The sequence below is a fragment of the Pongo abelii genome, chromosome 19 (assembly GCF_028885655.2).
Source record: "Pongo abelii isolate AG06213 chromosome 19, NHGRI_mPonAbe1-v2.0_pri, whole genome shotgun sequence".
NCBI lineage: Eukaryota > Metazoa > Chordata > Mammalia > Primates > Hominidae > Pongo > Pongo abelii.
Window position 1 is genome coordinate 12,176,835 of NC_072004.2, and position 9,671 is coordinate 12,186,505.

The window sequence follows — 9,671 nt, forward strand, 5'->3', positions numbered from 1 at the left end:
TACCCTGTCTGTTCACAGAGCTCCTTTCTAGGAAGACCAGGAATTATTTATTGCAGCCCATAGAATTCTCTGTAAGGTTTTACCCCCAGATGCAGGAGATGCATGTTCTATTTCTGTTTGACATCCCATGTCAGAACTGAGTCCTGGAAGAGGAGTAAGTAATTCAGCATTATACACAGAGAGTAAAGTTATGTGGTTATATATCAACACAAGGCACTGGAAGTCCTTCGCAATCAGGAGAGTATAATTTTAGAATGAACGTAATGAAAATGTCAAAGGAGATCCATTTTTCTCTTCTACCTCTAAGATGTGCTAAAAATAATTGAGACAATTTTCCAAGTGTGGATGCATGCCTTATACCACAGTTGCCGCCTGGGGAGGACACTGAGCTGGGAGAACAGACCTCTAGGTCACCAGCCCTGATCTCTTTGGACTTTCAAGACCTGAATGTCCAACTGCTTCTCAAATGTCTTCTCAAGACTGTCCTGACAGTAGCACCTCAAACTCAACATGTTAGAAACTGAACTCATTATTTTTCCTTCTAAATTTCTTCTTCTTGATTTTATCTTTCCTTTTGCGCAATGCACCAATGCAAGATGGTCTCGATTTCATAGCCAGGTTATTGGCATCACTCAGTTCCCTGTTGCTCAAGCTCCAACAAGTTGCTATCCTTGACTTCTCCCATTCTGCTACTTCTCTATCCAAAGAGTGGGTGGTTCCTGTCAATTCTGCTTCCCGAGAGGTCTTCAGATCCATCTTCCCAGTCCGGCTGCAGCTGTTCTAAACCAGGTCATTGTTTTTCACTGTATTATTGTGTATTGTGATGACCTCCAAAGGTTAGTCTCTGTCCACACCATCACCAGGTTCATCTTCTGAGAGCATCAACACAGCCCGTTTCTTGTCTCCTTAGAGGCCTTCTCTCTCAGGCAGAATCGAGAACTCGCTTAGATATTTGCACACACATTTTTATAACAGCACAATTCGCAGCAAAAATATGGAACCAACCCAAATGCCCATCAATCAATGAGTGGATAAAGAAACTGTGGTGTATATATGAAGGAATACTACTCAGCCATAAAAATGAATTAATTAATGGCATTTGCAGCAACCTGGATGGGACTGGAGACTGTTATTCGAAGTGAAGTAACTCAGGAATGGAAAACCAAACATCTATGTTCTCATTCATAAGTGGGAGCTAAACTATGAGGATACAAATGTATAAGAATGACACAGTAGACTTTGGGGACTCATGGGGAAAGGGTGGGAAGTGGGTGAGGTATAAAAGACTACAAATTCTGCTTGGTGTATTTGTACAGTGTATACTCCTTGGATGACGGATGCATGAAAATCTCACAAATTACCACTAAACAACTTATTCATGTAACCAAATACCACCTGTTCCCCAAAAACCTATGGAAATAGAAAAAATCTTAAAAAGAACTCACTTAGAAACATCTCCTGTCTTACCTGTGAGCTGGCCCCATCCACCTTCTCCATGCTGTCTGTCACCATGCCCCTCCACACAGCTTTGGCCACGCCAGCTTGCCTGTTCTTCCTTCATACACTCACACCTTAGATCTTTGTGTATTCCCATTGCCAAGGCCGGGAATGTCCTTCCCTGCCTCCTACATATCAAAAAAACAACTATTTGAATAGTGCTACTCTTTCCTCCCCAGCTCTCTGGGGATAATGTATCCTCTGCCTTTTGATGAAATCTTGGGTGTTTGAGTCTGCCGGCTCATTCTTTGGAACTAAAAAGTCCTCCAGTCATTTTTTTTTTAACCACACAATAATTCTTATTTTAGTAATTAATATATCCAGCCCAAGGCAACGTTTAAGGAAAAAAAAGGCACCCAACTTTATTCAAGGTAAAATGTTTTGTCCCTTCTTTCACCCCAGCTATGCCTATTGCCAAAATTACAGTGTGTGTGGATGTGTGTATGTGTATGTATGTATGTGTATATGTGTGTATGTGTGTGTATATATGTAGGTATGTATGCCTAGGTATGTGTGTGTAGGTGTGTATGTGTATTTATGTGTATGTGTTTATGTGTAGGTGTATGTGTGTGTTTGTGTGTCTATGTGTACATGTGCAGGCATGTGTATACTATGTGTGTGCATGTATGCGTACATGTGCATATGTGTGCATGTGCTTATGTGTGCATGTTCATGTATGTGTGTGTGTATGGTGTATGAGTGTGTGTGTGCATGTCTGCACTGGGTCAGATGGGGAGTCGGGAGCGAGTGGGAAGCTTCTTTTCTGTTTCCCATCTTGTGTTTTCCTTCCTCCTGCCCTGCCACCAGCTTATTAGCTGAGGTTTCTGACCTTCCAGGTCAGAATGGGGGTGGGGGAATGGGGATAGGTGAGGGCCAGGAGAGGTCTAGCAGAACTGGTATTTACATAAATGTGAGTTGACTGCTTCTGACAACAGCAAATTAGTAGATGCAAAGCTGCCTCCATTTGTTAGAGTACATTTGTGGGCCCTTTGGGGTCTTCACTGGGAATATTTGACCAAGTTTCTTATAGTATATGCTATTTTTGTTTTCTGCTGCTGTTCTTAGGAATCCAGATCTAGCATTCCACCCCAGGCTGGGGTCCTCATTCTTCCCCAGGCAGATTTCAGGGGCAGTATTTGAGTGTTTCTACAAATGTCCACTCTCTCCTATGGCCCATACCTGATCCATTAGAAAGAGTTGTGCATCTTTGCCACTGATGTGGGTGGACATGTCCACCACTTCTGGCTCATAGTGACAGCTTCTCCTATTTAGAAAGAGACACCATTATAAGGAGGCTGAAAGTTCCTGAGAACAGTCCATTGTGCTAGCCAAACTCCAGGATGCAAGGGAAGCATCCAGAATGGTGCCTGGAATTCTTTGTTGTTTTCTTTTTTTTTTTTTTTTTTTTTGAGATGGAGTCTTGCTTTGTCGCCCAGGCTGGAGTGCAGTGGCGCGATCTCAGCTCACTGCAAGCTCCGCCTCCTGGGTTCATGCCATTCTCCTGCCTCAGCCTCCCGAGTAGCTGGGACTACAGGCGCCCGCCACCGCGCCTGGCTAATTTTTTATATTTTTAGTAGAGACGGGGTTTCACTGTGTTAGCCAGGATGGTCTCGATCTCCTGATCTCGTGATTCGCCCGCCTCGGCCTCCCAAAGTGCTGGGATTACAGGTGTGAGCCACCGCGCCTGGCTGGTGCCTGGAATTCTTACTAGGCTTAGGTGAAGAGAAAATATCCCTCCAACAAGGGACCTCACCACCCCATCTCAAAGACCATTTCTCCAACTTTTCCAACTTTAACTCTAGTTTTTGGGTACGTCAAGGTGGGCTATGGGCCGCAAAATCATTCCATTACTTCCTTTGTAAGTCCTGCAGAGTTGGTCAGAGGGAAAGCCTGTGTTTGCTATTTTGGAGCATCTGCTGAAATTGACCCTGCATTGATGTCTGTCTACATTGTCATTCAAGATTTTGCTCAAGTGTCTCCTCCCTAGAGGACAGTGAGGCTTCTATCCTCCTCAAGTAGGAATGATGATAGTGAGGTAGGAGGTGGGACTCAACTCAGGAGGTGAGACATGACTCCGGAGGCGGGGCTTGAAAACTAGACCAAACTGAGGACTAGCTAAAACAGGGACAGGGTGGAAGCACCTTTTCATAAGACATGCCCTCCAGTGTGCCATGACAATTTACTATTGCATGGCAATAATTGAAAGTTACTGTCCCTTTCCAGGGCAATGACCTGATGGCCAGAAGTCACCACCTTTTCTAGAAATTTCTCCATAATCCACCCCTGAATTTGCATATAACTAAAGGTGAATATAAATAGGACTGCAGGCCAGGTGTGGTGGCTTATGCCTCTAATCCCAGCACTTTGGGAGGCTGAGGCGGGTGGATCACTTGAGGTCAGGAGTTTGAGACCAGTCTGGCCAACATAGTGAAACCCCATCTCTACTAAAAATGCAAATATTAGCTAGGCGTGGTGGCAGGTGCCTGTAATTTCAGCTACTTGGGAGGGTGAGGCAGGAGAATTGGTTGAACCCGGGAGACAGAGGTTGCGGTGAGCAGACATTGCGCCATTGCACTGCAGCCTGGGTGACGGAGTGAGACTCTGTCTCACAAAAAAAAAAAAAAATGACTGCAAAACTACCTCTGAGCTGCTAACCCCTCACACTGCCTAAGGGCTAGCCCTGCTCTGCAAGAGCAGTGAAGGAGCTGTAACACTGCTACCTCAATAAAGCTTCTACCACTGGCTTACTCTTAAATTTTTTCCTGAGTGAAGCCAAGAACTCTCCTGGGCTAAGCCCCAGTTTGGAGCTTGCTTGCCCTACATCAGTGGCAGAGGGTTTCCTGGCATGAACCAGAAGTTACTTTTTCCTGAAAAATGCCTGGGAACTGAAGAGGGGTGCCTTTGACCGGTGGAGCTTCAGCCTGTCTTTTAAAAATTATTTGCCAGGCCTGGCACGGTGGCTCACGCCTGTAATCCCAGCACTTTGGGAGGCTGAGGTGGGCGGATCACGAGGTCAGAAGTTCGAGACCAGGCTGACCAACATGGTGAAACCCTGTCTCTAATAAAAATAAAAAAAATTAGCCAGGTATGGTGGCAGGTGCCTATAATCCCAGCTACTCAGGAGGCTGAGGCAGGAGAGTCGCTTGAACCCACGAGGCGGAGGTTGCAGTGAGATGAGATCATGCCACTGCACTCCAGCCTGGGTGACAGAATGAGACTCCATCTCAAAAAAAAAAAAAAATATATATATATATATATATTTGCCATTATCCAGAAGGATGCACATGTGCAAGGAATACACACCCAGGAATGATCTGTTCCCACATCTGTGTCCTTCCAGCTTCATTCTATCTTCTGAGCACTAGCTGTCTCTGAAGGAACAGGGCTGTCACCCTGGAATATTAGAGCAAGATGGGAGATTTGTTTGGGATCTGAGCCTTATCTTGGTGCAGGGAGAGCCAGATAAAAGTGACCCAGTTAGTCATTCAAGAAATATTTGCGCACCAAATATGCTAGGCCCTTGGCTAAGTACTGGGGATTTAATGATTAAAGGAAAATAAAAAGAAATAGTTTCTACCTTCATGGAAGGTGGGATCCCCAAATAATGGAAAGCTACTATCATTTGTAATATTTTTCCAGACCAGAGCTAGTTGGTGACGTAGAAGCCAAATCCAGGTCATTGATGTGCATTTTTGCACATTATTTTAGAATATTCTAAAATAAGCTGCATTGGTTGATGACATTTAATAATTGAGAGATTTTACATAACGAAATCTGTTTTTCTGGCTTCCCCTGAAAATCAGCAGATCTGACAGCCCTGGGTTCTGATTTTCGCAAAGCAACAACCTGCTGGAGTTGATTACTAGCTACCTTTTAGAGGAAGCATGCACGTGCCAGTTTGCCAGAGTCCCCACCACTCCCTTTTGCACGTTCCTCAGCCTGCTTCGCTCATTTAGGTTACCAGCCTGCCCCTGTAGAGGTTTGATTTTTGGATCTGGCTCTGATCTAGTAATTTTCAAGTTTTATTTTTTATTTTTCAAGAAAATGCCTTTACAAGAAAAGAAAAAGCAAAATTTTATGCAAACCCAAATATATAAAATACTGGAAATCAGAGCTGCTTTTGTTGGAGGAAAAGAGAGCAGGGAACCTCATCTTCCCTCATATCCACTGAGGGGAGTCTTGGGGCTCTGAAGTATGTATTAATAGTTTGGAATCCCTTGCCCCTTGTTCAAACTCTGACCCTGTAGCCACTTGCTGCAATAATCTATGACCATAATAGCAACCAATAGACCTTCAGGTTTGCTGTGTTCCCTTTGCTGCCTGGAGCCCGGTCTAGCTCACACCGCCCTCTTTGCTCTGATGGGCTTAACAACCTGTGTGCCTGGGTCTGAGTGGCCTCGAGGCCGATGTGGTCAGTGCGGAACTTGCCAGGAGGCATCTTCACAGAGGGCTCCACTGCTCTTAGCCTTGTTTAGCATTTCAGCAAACTATTGGATTTCACTGTGACTTCAGCCCCTGTCTGATGAGTTTAAACAAATGAGGCAAATACGAATCAAATCCTTACCTATAATAACAACAATTCAAGAAGAGGGCCCTTGGTCTTTATAATATATAATAGTCCCCAACTTCTTGTTTCCTAAATATTTGCAACTCTGTATGCCAAAGAGTGAGCCCACAAGTGAAGAACATGAGCTTGGAGGGTAAGAAAATTGTCTTCCTTTGCATTTAAGATGTTTTGAGACTAGGCCAACATGAGGCCCTGCCTTAGGTTTGGTCTTGGACAATTCTGCCTCTGTCTTCCTAAAGACTTCTATTTTAGAAGTAAAAGTTGCTCTTTTTCTTGGTCTGTCCCATATGTGTGTCTTGTCAGACGGTCAGAGGCTAGGTCAGGGGTCTGCATGTCCTCACTTTCCCCCCAATTTGTCTTAGAGACTGTGGGAATTCAAAATTTGATGACCACTTTGGAAAACAGTTTGGCAGTTTCTTGTAAAGTTAAACTTTTTCCTACCTTATGAATAGATTTTTACTCAAGTGAAAAGAAAATATGCTCACTCAAGGGGCTGTACCTCAGTGTTCACAGCAGCTTTTCTCATAATTGCCAAAACCTTCAATAATCCAGGTGTTTATCAGAATGTGAATGGATAAGCAATTGTGGTATATCCATACCATGGAATACCACTCAGCAGTAAAAATGAACAAACCTTGAAACATGCAAAAACATGGATGGATCTCAAAGGCATTATGCTAAGGAAAGAAGCCAGGTGCAAAAGACTAAATCTTGTATGATTTTACTTCATTTGACCTTCTTAAAAAAACAAGCAAAGCTATGGTGACAGACAGCAAGCAGATAATTAGCTGTCTGGAGTTCAGGCTAGGGGAAGAGGATTGACTACAAAAGGGCATGAAGGAATGTTTTGGGATAAAGTTTTGTGATTTTAGCTTTTGTATTTAGGTCTGTGGTTTATTATGAGTTAAATTTTGCATATAGTGTGAGGTAAGGATTGAAGCAGGATTTTTTTCGTTTTTTTTTTTTTTGTTTTGTTTTGTTTTGTATGTGGATATCTGTTGTTCCAATACATTTGTTGAAAATGTTCTCATTTTCCCATCAAATTCTTTTTACATCTTCCTCAAAAATCAATTGGCCATATGTATGTCTGTGGATTGTAATTATGTTTCAAATGATAGATTTTACTTGAAATTTGCAATTAAAAAATCTGACTTTCCCTCTAGCTGTAGACTCTGCCTTTGACATCACTGCTTCCTAATAGTAATAACTGGTGTCATAATAGCTAACATTTACTGAGGACCTACCACCTACCTAGCACTATTTCAAAACTTTTACATCTATTAACTAACATAATCCTCACAACTACCCTGTGAAATACGTTCTATTATTTCCATTTTACGGAGGAAAGGACAGCTCTGTAACGTTAAATAATTTGTGCAAGTTCCAAAGCTAAAATAACAAAGCTGGGATTTGATCCAGGCAGTCAGACTCTCACGGACCGCTTAAATTCAGCAGTGCAACTGCCTCTCCGTCTCTCCCCAGCTGCTGGCATATAGTAAGTGCTCAACAAGCGTTAATGGAGTCAGTAAATATAATAATAATTTATAATACCAAATTGTGATTATTTACGTGTTTATCATTGCAACTTGATGGCGTGCTCCTTTGTTACAGAAGGAAATGTATCGTTGACTAATTCTAAAACATTTAGTGAGGCTTAGTAATGTGTTAAACAGTGTGCCAGATGGGAGAAACACAAAGATTAAAACATGGACAAATGATTAAATGAATGAACAAACACATTGGCTTAACCTGGTAGATTCTGTTCCCAAAAGGGTTGACTTAACTTACAAAACTATCCCTAGGATTTAGATTTGGAGTGGGAGCCCCACTGCTTGCTGTAGCTCCAACTTTCTGATCTTCAGTTGGATCATCCATGGCATGGGGCTAATAAAACCTGCCCTGCATACCTCTTAGGGTTATTGTGAAGTCAAAATAATACTGCCCATAAAAGAATTTAGTAAACTGTACAGAGCTAAGCAGATGTCAGAGGCTGTTACCTTGACTTTAAACTTGTTCCAGGTGGTGCGAGGCCAAATATGTGATCTGCTCATGTGTATGTTTTGCAGCCTCTTTCTCAGGGCAGCAGAGAGGGTGCAGGTTGCAAATCTACCAATGGTGCACAAGGAACCAGAAGGTAGAAGCTGACTCTGGCCTGGAAAATGTTCAGCGGACTCTGTGCTGCTCATGAGGGGCACTGACAGTTTATCCTCACGTCCTGGCTTGTGGCCTGAGTAGAATCCCCATAGATTGGAGTACTGGGTGTAAGCGTGTGTTAGGTGCCTGTGTGCCTGGTCCTGCATGGCAGGGCTGCACAGAGAAAAGCCCTGATTCAGGAGAGTGACAGAGAAGACTGGACAGAGGCCTTAAAGTCCTTTGGATGTTGGGGATGAGCGTTAATTTTGTCAGTATCAGAAAACTGGGGACTTCTCTCTCGATAAGAAAGAATGGAAAAAGAAAATCTATCTTTTTATTCAATTCAATTCAACAAATGTTTATTGAACACCTACTGTATGCCTGGCATTGTATTAAGTACTGTGGGGACCCTAAAGACGAACAAGATCCTAACCATGCCCTCTGGGAGCAGGTGTGCCCTCAATAAACCGAGGTACGAAGGGACATGACTTGTAAAGAAGTCAACCCACTGAAGATTGTCTTCCGAGCCTCATGGGCTCTCTTGGTTTTGGCTGCATCTGGATTTCCACACAAAGCTCATCTCCTTCCTTGGCCTCCACTTGAAAATTAAACACTCTAAGCATGCATTGCTGAGTGTCAGTGAGCATGTCTGATGCTTTACTGGAGCTGTGGGATGTGATGGTGGAGGGGTAAAATTCTCAGTACTTAGGGTTTGCCTAAAACATGCCAGTTCCACAGTTTCTCCCTAATCTCCCCTCCCAGCCCTAGCCATGAGGCCTGAACCTCTTCTATCCTCCCCCTAGGCCTATCCCCCACTCCTGCCATTTTCCTTTGGCAGATTCATTTCCTTCCATAGAAACCCTGGGTTCTAAACAGGACTGGGAGGTTCTTTCTCCTTCCATAGACCCCTCATCAATACCAAGTGTCTTCTTTACCAAGAAGCTCTTTCCCTGCAAAGGAACACTAAGAGCAGCACTTGGAAAATATACACAGACATAGGATTTCCCAGTTGCTATGGCTGTGTACCCGCAAATTCACAGGTTGAAACCTAACCCCCAGTGTGATGATATTAGGAGGTGTGGCCTTTGGGATGTATTAGGTCATGAGAGCAGAGCCCTCATGGATGGGGTTAGTGCCTTTATAAAAGAGACCCCAGAGAACTCCCTTGCCTCTTCTGCCATGTGAGGACTCAGCAGGAAGGCATCACCTGGGAATCAGGAAACAGGCCCTCCCCAGACAATAAATCTGCCAGCAACTTGATGTTGGACTTCCCAGCCTCCAGAACTGTGAGAAAGAAATTTCTATTGTTTATCAGCCACTCAATTTATGGTATTTTGTGATAGCAGCTTGAATGGACTAAGACATTAATTAGTTACTAGTTTTTTTTGATTGAGGTAAAATATACATAACATAAAATTCAACATTTTACCCATTTTAATGTGTGTAATTCAGTGGCTTGTAGTACATTCACAAT